Raw genomic sequence first — 10,729 nt, forward strand, 5'->3', positions numbered from 1 at the left:
ACTCTCTCCTATTATTCTGGAGGGCTCTGCAGGGGCGGGTCTTAATGGAGAGCGGCTTCTTTCCCTGCTCTCTTCTAGTCCTCTGTGCTGTGGAGGAGCTCTGTCGCGTCTCCCTGTCCTCGCAGTGATAGGATTCCTGCTTCTTTGATGTCCAGTAGAAGGTTCTCCACGATGTCCTAGGGATGACCTCAATCTATGGACAATTGCTGCCTGACCTGTAAATATATAAAGGTAACACATTTAGCCCATAGGAATGGATCCTGTTATTGCTAAGGGTTTTGAGGAGAAGAGACCCCAGTATAGTTAAGTTCAACAGTAACCTGAATAAAGATATATATCATTCACTGGATGAAGGGACGCCATCAACTAATATTGGACAAACTGGGCCCCATAATCACAAAACAATAAGTCGTCTGAAATTTTTTTTTTTTTATTCCCAATAAATAAATAAAAGAACTCCCAGCAATGTTAAATCCCCAATGCTAAGGGCTAGTTCACACGTAAAAACCGCCTGGCTTATTTTGGTCCCGAAAAAAAACACTTCCTAATTAGAAAGCGTTGTTTTTTACCTTGAGGCGTTCTTTGGAGCGTTTTCTGGAGCAGTTTTTTCAGAAAATGACAGGCGGTTTTCCCCTCCCCTAAAGTGAATAGAGGGGAGGGAAAACTGCTAGCGGAAAAATGAAAGCTAGCAGTCTCCATAGACCACCATTGTACGGAGGCAGGTTTTGAGGTGAAATCTGCTGTCAAAATCTGCCTCATTGCCCCCGTGTGAACTAGCCCTAATGGTTCCGCTGCTCATAGTGTATAGTAATCATACAGGGACCAAAACAATAATAATCTAATGGGGATTTATAGAGATTAGAAGCCTAATCTAATGCCAAACAAAGATCTTTGGGAGATATAATTGCCCAACCTGATAATCGCGGGGATTAATGCATGTCCATAGCATATGCCATTAAGAACAACAGGGAGGCATAGAAGGCACTCTCCCCAGTAAACACTAACCCCAATGGGCTGTTAGTTCCCTAAATTAACTGGAAACACAAGCAACAGCCTCTCCCTGTCATAGACTTGTATGTGCGCTGGCCACCAAGGATTAAAGCCCATAAGTTCCCTCTCCACACAGGTGAGCGCTAGCTTTCCCCCAACCAGGGCCGCACCTCTGAGGCGAGGTCACGCAGCCGCCTAAGGCAGCACTTTCAAAGGGGCGGCAATTTTACCAGTTTATTTTTTTCCTTATTTTTTCTCTTAACCAGCCCAAGACAGGATGCCCTGAAAACAGATCTGAGCAGTAATGTCCCAGAAGTCACGTGGGGACGTCACGTCTGGGACATTGCCATAAAGTCCTGAAGCCTGTGCTAGGAGTAACAATGGATCCCGGAGAGGTGAGTTACACTGTTTATTATGCTTCTTCACCTCCCCTGAGTCTCTGATTATTATACCTCAAGGTCTGAAAAGACCCCAGGGTATAATAATAGCGGCAGTTTCTCTCGGGGTTAGCCTTGTTTGTTCCGCTCTCCGTTCAAAGAGGGTAACCTCTCGCCAGAAATCTATTCAGCAAAAACTCACTTTGCTGATCATATTGATGTATGCTTGATCAGTTACTCTGTACTGCTGGAAAGCTGACAGTGCTTGTCCATAGACAAATATTATCTGGAGGGAGGGGGCGTTCCTCCCCGCTCACCCAGTACAGCGCAATAGGCACTGCTGTGGAGAAGGTTGTACCTGAGTGACTGTCAGGAACGCCCTTCTGACTGTAAAGAGCTACGGTACCAGGGCCGATAGTTCTTTACCCGGGGCACAGATTGGGAAAGCCGACAGTGCGCTGAATTCAGATCATTGTCAGCGTTCCAGCAGTATATAGAATTGCCTACGCCGAAATCGGTGAAAGGTCCTCTTTAAGGGTCTGGGGGGTGGCAGTTTCTTTTCTGAACAAGGTAGTGATGGGAGATATGAAGAAACTGGATTGAACGCTAGCTAGTAGCGAAAAAAAGAAGCAACATGCCCTATCTGCGCAGAATCAGCCGTGAATTCCATGGTTTGACCATTTATTCGGGCCTACACAGGAGTGGGTTGCCGCGATAGAAAGCTGATGCTGCATCGGCATTTCGTCGCGGAATGTTCAAATGGAATGTTCCGTGAAAAAGATATGAAGGTCACAGCTCTTAATATAGAAAAAATGATAATAATTTAGAAGTGCACTACTCACGTGTCAGAGCCGTCAGCGTTGTAGCAGGATTCCAAAAGATCGGTGCACGGATAATGGCTCTCTCGGCTAAGCCAAAATGCAGCAACAGGAAAAGACAAAAGGATATATCCAGCACTCGGAATCCGGCCTAATAAAAAAAAAACGTAACTTTTATTAAGAAATGGTCATTCTTCCATTAAAAAATTATGATCATACAAGGGACATTAGCTTACCCCTCGTATGATCAAACAATTTTAATGGAAGAATGACCAATTCTTAATAAAAGTTAAGTTTATTTTTATTAGGCCGGATTCCGAGTGCTGGATATATCCTTTTGTCTTTTCCTGTTGCGGAATGTTCCGTGACCTTTTCCTCCGTGTGAACATACCCTTAGAGTGGGGGGTTTAACGTTGTTGGGATTTCTTTTATTGATTTATTGGGAATAACAGTTATGTATTAGACGGGTTATTGTTTTGTGATTATGGGGCCCAGTTTGTCAAATTGCCTGAATAAAGAACTTCTGTTTTCTATCATGGGCAGGGGTGGAATTCGGAGGAAAGTAAAACCCACCCCAAACGACTAGGAATGGAAAATGTGCTGTTTACCCTGAAACATTGCTGAGCAGAGCCCAGGGATAACTCCTCCCAGGAAATCTCCTCTAGGGTGGGGGGAATATTGTCTCTCTCTTCCTGAACAATTCACTTACCTTGATTCTCCGGTCGGCGCAGCCATGTATCATTGTCAGCTATCAGCTGACGCAGCTCTCGGGCGCTCATGGCTTAGTTACCAAGGCGGATCTGATGAAATATTAGAGAACTAAGTTCTCAGGTGGCTCCGATATTACTGGGCCCTGATCAAAGATCAGTAAGAATGAATGGAAGTAATCACTAGATATGTAGTACAAACTAGTTCGCTCTTCCAGAACCAAAGTGAAGTGTCAGCAAAAGCATCAACTCAAGAAATGGCTGTGATGTCACAGCGCTCAGGGTTTATATACCCTCAGGGTTCCGTTATGACATCATCATATGCAAATATCTGCATTATGACATCATCATATGCAAATTTGAACAGAACCTCACATAATAGGTAAGCAGATCCTAGTTTTATGACATCACAGAAGTAAGGTCATGTGACTGTGTGTGTGAAAAAAAAAAAAAAAATAATAATAATAATTTGAATTAAAATCTGGATGTGGCTATTTCTAGGTACCGTACCTATGAACTCCTGGCTATTTTTAGGTACCATCCGTGTACCGTGCCTATAAACTTAACCCCTTCCCGCCGATGGCATTTTTTGATTTTCGTTTTTCGTTTTTGACTCCCCTCCTTCTAAACCCCATAACTTTTTTATTTCTCCGCTCCCAGAGCCATATGAGGTCTTAATTTTTGCGGGACAAATTTTTCTCCATGATGCTACCATTAATTATTCTATATAATGTACTGGGAAGCAGGAAAAAAATTCAGAATGGGGTGGATTTGAAGAAAAAATGCATTTCTGCGACTTTCTTACGGGCTTTGGTTTTACGGCGTTCACTGTGCAGCCAAAATGACATGTCCCCTATATTCTGTGTTTCGGTACAGTTCCAGGGATACCAATTTTATATGGTTTTATTTACATTTTGACCCCTAAAAAAAATTCCAAAACTGTGTTAAAAAAATTTTTTTCTAAAAGTCGCCATATTCCGACGGCCGTAACTTTTTTATACGTAAGTGTACGGGGATGCATAGGGCGTATTTTTTTGTGGGGCCAGGTGTAATTTTTAATTTTACCATTTTTGGGAAATGTTCTTGCTTTGATCACTTTTTATTAAAATTTTTATCAGAATCAAAACAGTGAAAAAAATGGCGGTTTGGCACTTTCGACTATTTTTCCCGCTACGGTGTTTACCAAACAGGAAAAATATTTTTATAGATTTGTAGAGCGGGCGATTTCGGACGCGGGGATACCTAACATGTATATGTTTCACAGTTTTTAACTACTTTTATATGTGTTCTAGGCAAAGGGGGGTGATTTGAACTTTTAATTCTTTTTATATTTTTCTATATTTTTTTTACTTTTTTTTACTTTTTTTTTTTTTGCATTTATTAGACCCCCTAGGGGTGTTGAACCCCAGGGGGTCTGATCACTAATGCAATGCATTACAATGCTAATGCATTGCAATGCATTGCAAAAAAGCATCATCTCTTTTGTAGGCTGCATAGACCAGCCTGCAAAAGAGAGGATTTGCAGACAAGCCTGGAAGCCTTGTATAAGGCTCCCGGCTGTCATGGCATCGGGACGTCAGCCCGGGAGCATGCTCCAGGAGCCGGCAATCCAGGCCTTTGACCGCGGTGCCGGAGGGGTTAATGCCTCCGATCAGTCCGGGGACCGATCGGAGGCATGAGAGCCTGTTGTCTACTGCTTAAAGCAGTAGACAACCGGCGGCTATGGCGGCCGCCCAGCTCCCGGGCGGTCGCCATAGTTACAGACCCGACATGCGCCGTACTATTACGGCGCATGTCGGGAAGGGGTTAAATGAACTGCAGATGTATCATATTTATCCCAGTAAATTTTCACTTTATTAAGACATTTATGTTACAATGGCTAATCTTCCTGGCACTGCGGACATCCATCCACTCTATAACAATCTTCATGTAGTGTGGAACAACAAGAAAAACAAGTTGTCAATTTTTTAGACTTTTTCCCCAAATCAAAGTGGCAAATCAGACATTTCTCTATTTCCTTGCAATTTTTTAGTGTTTTGGTTGTTTCCCTTTTTCTCCTCTTTGTGGATACCTTCAGCCTGAAAAGGCACAACTACCTGCGGACGCGCAGATGAAGATTTGCAGCTTGTAGAAGGTGGTGTATTTCCATCAACTATATCCGAAACATTTGAAGTCTCAGCACCTGCAACATCTTGATGTACAGACTGGTTATATGACAAGCTGGGTTGTAATAACGAAGAACCTCGTCTGGCATTGTTTTGGATAACCTTGATTTCTTCCAAGTAGTTTAGAAAGGTTGAAGTTCCGTGATTAGATAAAATATCCGCCAACTGAGTTAGGGATTGGAACGCCAGATTGTACTTAGCAGTACTACTGAGTGGTTCTTCGTCAATAGTCTCTTGTTCTTCCACAGCACAATATAAATCAAATTCTGTGTCTTCAAAACTAGGCTCAGTTTGCAAATTTTCCCAGTATTTTTTGTGGAAGCAGTTCCTATCATACAAAGGGATTGATTTGGTTTCTCTCATTAAAAGCATGTGTCTGCATGGAACACAATATTGTAGCCGGAAACTGCAGTTACACAAGTTAACAGAACTGTTGTAAGCTTTTGAGTGATCGCCATTGCATGTTTCGTTTACGGAATTCTACAAAATTTGCTAATTTGGCTTCATTATTTGAAAACTCTTTAGAACTTTGCAAAAGAACCGTACACCAACTTCTGTAATTTCCTGCGATGCTGAATCAAGGTGAGTTTGCAATGGCGGATCGATTATTCTAAATGTTTTAAGCGACTGTTGAATCTGTTTATGCTGTAATCAGTTATCTATGAACGTTATGAGTTCTTTCATGCAAATAGTCACTGTTGGTAAGCTTCAAAACTTTTCCTGAAGATTAGAGATGAGCAAACGCCGTTCGCCGTAAGTATTCGATATACATATAAGTCCATGCATCGGTGGTCAAGTGGACCTTGCAGCAAAGCGCGGAGCTCTGGGCCCGATTGATGTTATGGGACACGTGCAGGCGCAGGCAGGGACAGCAAACAAAGAGAAGTAGTAACGGCTAGGCCCAGCATAGGGAGGTGCCCCAGCTGCCATCTGGTGACGGAAGGCCTGGGTATCCAGAAGCATAAACGCGAACATCTCCAGGGCCAGCAGTTTTTCGATGATGCCATTAAAGGCTTGGGCATGTGGGTGGCTTGCATTGTACTTCTGCCTGCAATGAAACGCCTGGGAGATGGGGAATGGCTGGGAAGAAGCGCATGATGGTGCAGGCCAAAAGGGCGGATCAGCGTGAACTCCCCAATGTGTCAGAGACAGATGTGTAGGTGTCCTTGCATCATATCCTTGCACCATACTTGGCTTGATTGGACTTTCATTTTGTGCCAAAAAGTGGTCAAGACAGCGATCCCTCAGCTAATCCCGTTACACCGTCCATTGCCAACTGCAGCACTGAAGTTACCATCACTGGAAGTGGTACAACGTCTTTCTCTGCATTTAGCCATGCTGGATGCTATGCTAGCTGACTACACTTGGTTGCTTCACGGTTCTCTTAATGCATATTGCTAAGGGGACTCAGATGTGTTTCTCGGCACTGAGGCCACCACCTCTGAGATCCCAAAGGAAGTTGACAAGAGATGTGTAGTACAGAAAAACAGATGAGAAAATACAGTCCTATGAAAAAGTTTGGGCACCCCTATTAATCTTAATCATTTTAGTTCTAAATATTTTAGTGTTTGCAACAGCCATTTCAGTTTGATATATCTAATAACTGATGGACACAGTAATATTTCTGGATTGAAATGAGGTTTATTTTACTAACAGAAAATGTGCAATATGCATTAAACCAAAATTTGACTGGTGCAAAAGTATGGGCACCTCAACAGAAAAGTGCCATTAATATTTAGTAGATCCTCATTTTGCAAAGATAACAGTCTCTAGTCGCTTCCTGTAGCTTTTAATCAGTTCCTGGATCCTGGATGAAGGGATTTTGGACCATTCCTCTTTACAAAACAATTCAAGTTCAGTTAAGTTTGATGGTCACCGAGCATGGACAGCCCGCTCTCAAATGATCTGAAATCAAAGATTGTTCAACATAGCTGTTCAGGGGAAGGATACAAAAAGTTGTCTCAGAGATTTAACCTGTCAGTTTCCACTATGAAGAACATAGTAAGGAAATGGAAGACCACAGGGACAGCTCTTGTTAAGCCCAGAAGTGGCAGGCCAAGAAAAATATCAGAAAGGCAGAGAAGAAGAATGGTGAGAAGAGTCAAGGACAATCCACAGATCACCTCCAAAGAGCTGCAGCATCATCTTGCTGCAGATGGTGTCACTGTGCATCAGTCAACAATACAGCACACTTTGCACAAGGAGAAGCTGTATGGGAGAGTAATGAGAGAGAAGCCGTTTCTGCAAGCACGCCACAAACAGAGTCATCTGAGGTATGCAAAAACACATTTGGACAAGCCAGCTTCATTTTGGAAGAAGGTCCTGTGGACTTATGAAACAAAGATTGAGTTGTTTGGTCATACAAAAAGGCATTATGCATGGCGTCCAAAAAAACAGCATTCCAAGAAAAACACTTGCTACCCACTGTAGAATTTGGTGGAGGTTCCATCATGCTTTGGGGCTGTGTGGCCAATGCCGGCACCGGGAATCTTGTTAAAGTTGAGAGTCGCACGGATTCCACTCAGTATCAGCAGATTCTTGAGAATAATGTTCAAGAATCAGTGATGAAGTTGAAGTTACGCCGGGGATGGATATTTCAGCAAGACAATGATCCAAAACACCGCTCCAAATCGACTCAGGCATTCATGCAGAGGAACAATTACAATGTTCTGGAATGGCCATCCCAGTCCCCAGACCTGAATATCATTGAACATCTGTGGGATGATTTGAAGCGGGCTGTCCATGCTCGGCCACCATCAAACTTAACTAAACTTGAATTTTTTTGTAAAGAGGAATGGTCCAAAATACCTTCATCCAGGATCCAGGAACTGATTAAAAGCTGCAGGAAGCGACTAGAGGCAAAAGGAGGAGCTACTAAATATTAATGTCACTGTAAGGATTGGAGTCAGGGTCAGGCAGTGCAAAGGGACACAGCTGGAAAGCAACACTGTGCAGCTAATGACAAAAAGGGGTCGTAGGCCCTGCGGCTATGACTATGCTGTAGTATCTGAGATGAGGCAGACCAATGCACTTCCTAATTGAAGTGCGCCTACCACGACTCCTACGCTTCTATCCCGGTGGCTAGGATAAGGGAAGAGGAGGCCCTGAAAGTGCTAGGGACTGGAGTCACGGGGTCACACCTAAACAGAAAGCACAGTGTAAATGCAATGCAAAACCAAAGACTAAACAGCATGGAACCAGGGAGGACCACAAGTCCCAGCAAGACACAGAAGAGAAGGCGAGGTCAGACGAGCAAGAGGTCGAGCCAGGAGATATAATAAAGGTACCAAATCAAAAGACAAGGGATAGTCAAAAATACAAGCCGGGTATACAAACCAAGAAACAGACCGAATACAAACAGACAGGGAATCAGACTGAGCAGGGGAACCAGGAAACACAAGTGAATGGCTGGCAAGGATCCATGCCTGGGTGGGGTTTAAATAGCAGCAGAGAACACACCTGATGGCTAATGACATGGAGACTGAAAGCAAGGAAAAGATTAACCTTTAATGACCTAAGCACACCCAATAGAACTCCTAACACGTCTCCCAGGAAGACGCCGCGCAGCAAGGAGACCGCGGCGACTCCGTATCCTGACAGTCACTTTTCTGTTGAGGTGCCCATACTTTTGCACCGGTCAAATTTTGGTTTAATGCATATTGCACATTTTCTGTTAGTACAATAAACCTCATTTCACTCCTGAAATATTACTGTGTCCATCAGTTATTAGATATATCAAACTGAAATGGCTGCTGCAAACACCAAAATATTTAGAGCTAAAAATGATTAAGATTAATAGGAGTGCCCAAACGTTTTCATAGGACTGTAAGTGTAGGCTGTAGAGCACAGAGGGATCGGAGAGAACAGAGCTGGGGCCGGCCAGGTATTCCCATAACATGCGCCTATACTTGTCCCTCCTGGTGACACTAGGCCCCTCAGTAGTGGTAATTTGGCCAGGGGGGCCATTAACGCGTCCCAGACCTAGGAATAAGTCTTGCAACAGGGAAGAGTTTTGTATGCCTTTGCCTGTAGCCACCGTTTTTGCTGCTTAGCTTGCCTCTACATCTACACTGCTTTCACCCCTACACATCACCCCAGTCTATGCCTCTGCTTCTAGCCACCTGTTTTGTTGATTAGCTAGCCTCCACATCTACACTGCTTTCGCCCCTAGACATCACCCCAGTCTATGCCTCTGCTTCTAGCCACCTTTTTTGTTGATTAGCTTGCCTCCACATCTACACTGCTTTCGCCCCTAGACATCACCCCAGTCTATGCCTCTTCTAGCCACTTTTTTTGTTGATTAGCTTGCCTCGACATCTACACTGCTTTACCCGCTAGACATCACCCCTGTCCATGTCGGGTCGGTGGCCTCGTTGTCCACCAACTCCTCTTACAATTGCTCAATGTCCCCTTACTGCAAACCGCACATAACCACAGCTCGGGCCTGGTCTGCGTTGTACCCTACAACCTGCTTAACACAGCTGCCATATCCGGAGTTGTGATGAGCGCATGCTAATGTTTTGTGTCCAGTGGAAAGGATGGGAAAGGATTTCACATAAGTCTGCCACCCATGGAAACTCATGGTGCAGAAACTGGGGGAGCTGACTCTGAGGAACCTTTGGGTTTTGGACATGGTACTCCATCAAAGGTCTCTGCTGCTCACACACTCTATTCTGGCAGATGGATGCGTTGCTGGAGGCTTCGGAGGCTAGCAGCGGCTCCTGTACACTTGCAAAAGTGGGCGCACAAAGTTTCACCAGTAGCTCGTGTACATTTGGGTATGTTTTCAAAAAATGTTGCACCACTAAGTTAGACATGGGCCAGGCATGGAACGTGTTGGAGGCTGGCAAGCTCAAGAGCCGCTACCAGGTTCCTGCCGTTATCACACATGACAAACATGCCTGGCCCCAGGTGCAGCAGTGAAAAACACATTTCCATCTCAGCTAGGATGGCATCCCTGACCTTGGAGGCAGTGTGCTGTCTGTCCCCCAAGCTGATGATCTTCAGCGCGGCCTGCTGACGTCTCCCCACGACAGTAGCTGAGGTCGATTCAACGGCGGAGGAGGAGGAGAGTGGTGTTTCAGCACTCCTGCCAGGAATATTGGGCGGGGAGACAAAGCAGGCTGCCAAAGAATCTTGTGTTTTGCTCGATGAAGAGACCATCTTAGTCTGACTGCCGGTTGCTTGTGCTGCAGCATGTGGAGTTGGGTCTGTCAGCCTTGAATTTTGTTCAGTTCCAAAGGACTCTGTGTTTAGATTTGGCTCAGTCGCAGCTCCAAGACATGCCTTTGAAGGCAAGGGTTCGTTTAGTGGCTCCATCTCAGCAGGATGATGATGGTGAACTTACTCCCCCCTGGTGTCCACTTACCTCCAGAGATGGCTGGTCTGGTGCCTTCCTTGTTCCTTGCCTCGCTGCCGCTCCACGCTGCTCTTCTCCGTTCGCTGCCCCCTCCCTGCCAGGTTAGGAGAGTGTGGGTGGGTTAGGAGAGTGTGGGCGGGTACTGGGAGGGGAGACGTCACGTCTCCCCGCCTTGTACCCGCCCACACTCTCCTAAGCCGCAAGCCCCGCCTACCTAGCGCTTTAAACACTAACCTGGGAGGCGGGGCAGCGAGGCAAGAAGAAGGAGGGCACCGGAGCAGCCATCTCTAGAGGTAAGTAGCTGCTAGGAATG

The sequence above is a fragment of the Leptodactylus fuscus genome, unplaced genomic scaffold (assembly GCF_031893055.1).
Source record: "Leptodactylus fuscus isolate aLepFus1 unplaced genomic scaffold, aLepFus1.hap2 HAP2_SCAFFOLD_166, whole genome shotgun sequence".
Taxonomy (NCBI): Eukaryota; Metazoa; Chordata; class Amphibia; order Anura; family Leptodactylidae; genus Leptodactylus; species Leptodactylus fuscus.